The sequence below is a fragment of the Chrysochloris asiatica genome, unplaced genomic scaffold (assembly GCF_000296735.1).
Source record: "Chrysochloris asiatica unplaced genomic scaffold, ChrAsi1.0 scaffold00021, whole genome shotgun sequence".
Lineage (NCBI taxonomy): Eukaryota > Metazoa > Chordata > Mammalia > Afrosoricida > Chrysochloridae > Chrysochloris > Chrysochloris asiatica.
This window is the reverse complement of record NW_006408539.1, coordinates 28779752-28783662: the sequence shown is the minus strand read 5'-3', so window position 1 is coordinate 28783662 and position 3911 is coordinate 28779752. Positions and strand designations below refer to the sequence as shown.

At 45.9% G+C, this 3911-nt stretch overlaps 1 pseudogene; it reads right to left on the bottom strand.

Annotated features, from left to right (window-relative positions):
• Positions 1–420: 420 nt before the first annotated feature.
• Positions 421–960, bottom strand: LOC102813366 (annotated as a pseudogene).
• Between the last annotated feature and the right edge of the window lie 2951 nt (positions 961–3911).

Here is a 3911-nt window from a genome sequence, read left to right as displayed (position 1 = left end):
TCTTGATTAGGCTAATATTTACTCTCAAACCCATTCTACAAACTACAACATGCTTTAGATAGGAGGGAAGGAAGGGCACTGTGCTCTCCCACCAACCCTGAGTCTTCCCTCAGTGGCACACTCTATAGTATGGGTAGGGGACGTGCTACCCATGGAATCATTTGGTCTGATGCTGCCAACGCAACTGAAGTTCCAGACATCACATTAGGGGGGAGTTAATTAAATATAGCGGGCTATTCTCCACCCCCCCAAACGATATCTGATAGTCTATTTAGGATTGACGAGGAAAATACAAAAGCACTGCTTAGAAACAATTATACGCAGATTGAAAGCCAACGAGATCTTTTTCCTAGTGTTAAAATACATAATTCTTTTTAGAGGAGGAGAACAACTTGAAGTAAATCAGGAGATGGTTTCATATTAATCGTTCTTTTCATATACTTCAAATTTGTACTTAATACCTTTCTCTATTTGGACATCAGAAAGAACACCTGGGCATTCTGATAGAAGTTTGTACTTCTCTAAATCAATTTCAGGAAAAAAATGTGTCACTTTCAAATTTTTGCATGATCCTTGTCACAAATAGTCTCACATGGCCTGGCTGGCTCATGGCACCCTTGTGCACAGAACTGCCTCTTACTATCCAAACTATGTCTACTTGATTCCCTAAGACTGGATGGATGCTCAACAAGTTTTAAAGCATCATCCAGACTTTTGGTAAGTAAATGAGCTCCTTGTGGAGGCTCCTTGTGTTCTCTACTGTCAACCAAGTTAATTTTATCATTCAAATTCTTCTCAGGAATGGAGACCCAGGTCTTCCTACCCATAATCACCAAATTCTGTTCACCTTACACTGAAGAGGTCATGGTCATTCTTTGGAAATATTTGAATTCATTCCTGAGGAGTGGCCAGGTCTCTGTTCTTGCCGAGACCCATGTTCTGGGACACAGAGGCGATGCAGTTTTAACAGACGAACCATGACAGCAATAGTGAACACCTCTGCACTCATGCAGGACTCGTGGATTACCCCCAGGAGGCTAATTTGTAAGTTGATAATTTTGTATGGCCCACAAATGATGTTACAAATTTTGCCAGAAAAAGGGTTTCCCATCCTAGTTCTCCAGAATGAGCTTTAATCTAAACTGCAGCTCTTCTCCAATGAATACCCCAGCCTCTGAACTTTAGGGGGAAACATAGTTCTTGGGTGGCGCCTCTGGTCTCAGCGCAACAACGAGGATCTGCCTGTAATGCAATTAGGGAAACAGACTCTCCTTATCCTGTTTAGGGTTTGCTATCTCTGGGGGGTTTTAGCTCATGTTAAGAGTTAACTAACAAATAGTCCAGAAACCAAACCAAATTGCATTGAGCAAATCTGCTGCAAAAAGCCTCTTTGGAATGTTAAAAAATGATGTCACTTTGAGGACTAAGGTGTACCTGACTCAAGCCATGGAATCTTCAATCATTTCATGTGTAACAACAATTGTGAAGGTGGCACAGGACTGGGTAGTGGGTCATGTGAGTCGGAGCCCACTTGATGGCACTTAAGAAGGAGAGCCACAAGTGCGTGTGAAAGCTGGACAGTGGATAAGGAAAACTGAACGGATGCCTTTCAGTTACGGTGTTGGTGCAGAATATTGAATGTGTCATGAATGGCCAGAAGAATGAACCAATCTGTCTTGGACTAAGTATAGCTACTAGAATGCTTGATGAGCCAGACTGGTAACTTGGTCTCATGTACTTTGGACATGTTCTCGGGACTTCCTGGAGAAGGATATCATGCTTGGTGAAGTAGAGGGTCAGTGAAAGAGAGGAAGACTCCAGTGATTAGGATTGTCCCAGTGGCAGCACCAATGGGCTCAGACATAATAATGATTGTGAGGATGGCACGTGACCAGGCACTGTGTTGTTCTAGCATGCTCGGGCTTCCTATGAGTTGGAGCCAACTGGATGGACCCTAACAACAGCACTATTGACTGGTCTGTTGGCGCCTTCTTCGGGGAAATATGGAAGTGGAGACCCCTCTGTCCCCTGAAGGGGCTGTATTGAGAGTTGCCTGCAGTATCAAAACCCATCCTCCACCCCACTGAGCTCACCTCTTACTCCTGCAGGCCACCACTGAGCCTGGGGGCCAAGATTCCCAGAGACATCAAGGCCACCTTCAGCTGAGCCCACAGAGTTAGGGAGTGTCCATTGAGTGGAACTTCTTTCAGGAGGAGTGTGTTAGGTTTTCTCAGTGGAGGGTAATGTGAAGTTTTTGGACTTAGCCAAGGTAACAGAGGTCTTTATATAAAACTGAAAAAACAAAACAAAAACCAACCCAAATACACTATGGTCAAGTAAATATGGTTTTATAAACCCTATAAGACAGAATATGGCACTGTGGGTTAATGCGCCAGACTGCAAAGTTGTTTGAACTGTAAGGTTGGCAGTTCAAGCTCACCAGCTCCTCCTTGGAAACTGTATACAAGGTTGCTATGTGTCAGGACCGACTCGATGGCTCTTCACAACAACAGCATAGGACAGAATAGAGCTTCTCTTTAGGGTTTCTGAAGGTATAAATCTTTACAGAAGCAGATTGCTTCATCTTTTTCCTGTGAAGTGGCTGGTAGGTTTGAACTGCAGTCAAGCATTTTAACCAAGTCAGCATCAGGGCTCTGTGTTTTTTATATACTTGAACAAAAATCCGAGTATCGGTAGGTTAGTGACTTGGGTTGTGTGCGTGCTTGCTTGTGTGTGTGTGTGTGTCTGCTGGAAGGAGGAGAGCCAAACATTCCTGTGCTTAGTTCTTTGTTTTATAGGGACCAGCTGTCACCTCTACCCTGTGTTTGTCCTCTGAAATGTCCTTTAGCCCCAGTAACAAAATTTGTGTGTCCCAGCACTGTTTGAGGTTTTCCTGTTGCTGGATGTGAGGCTAGTGAATACACGTTCAGCTCATGTCTGCTGATAGGACAAAGCTGTCTCCCTGCCTCCCAGTGACCCAGCCCATGAGAGAGAAAAATCCAGGGACCTTCTTGGGTTCGATGCCAATAGGATGGCAGGGGAAGAGAAACCTATTCTAACACCTCATTCCTCTGATAGTGCTGTGGTTTAGGCATACAGCTGTTAGCTGAAAGGTTGGTGGTTCAAACCCACCATCTGCTCCTAGGAAGAAAGATGAGGCTCTCTGTACATGTAAACATTTACAGTTCTGGAAACCCTACAGAGGGCAGAACTGACTCGAAGGCAGTAGGCCTTGGTTTGGGATGACAGCCGGAGAGCAGATGTCAGGCTGTCCTCATCCATAGTTCCTGAGAAGCTTGGAGCTAGGAGATCACAACCTCCTGGGAAGCTTTGTTCCCCAGAGCAGAGAAATAGTCAGGCTAGACCTTCAGAGAGAAGAGAGGCACTGGCCAATCCCTGGGTTCCATGTCCACACAACACTTCTCAGAGAGGGGGACCCATGTGTTTGCAGACGTGGCCCTGTCCTGAGCAGCCTTGCACCCCACTGTTCTGGGGACAGGGCATTGGGAGCTGGCGAAGCAGGACCAGAGTGGGCACCTGGCACAGAGAGCACAGCGGAGGGATTATGATTGCTCCTCTCTTTGTCAACAACATCGGGCGTTGGTGTAGGTGCCGTGACTACAAGAAGTTCAGCTCAGCTCAGTGTCTGCTGTGGTGGTTGTGAGGGGCTGTCCAGTCAATACCAACTCACAGAGACCCCACATATGCAGAGTGGAATTGCTTCAGAGGGTTTTCAAGGCTGTGTGACCTTCTGGAAGCAGATCACCAGGTCTGTCTCCTGAGGTTCCTTTGTGTGGGTTCAAACTCTAAGCTTGGTTAGTACATCTCCTAACAATTGGCACCACCCCAGGACTACATACACAGACATAGACACAGTCGTATGGATGCAGACATGTGGATGCAGATGTGTG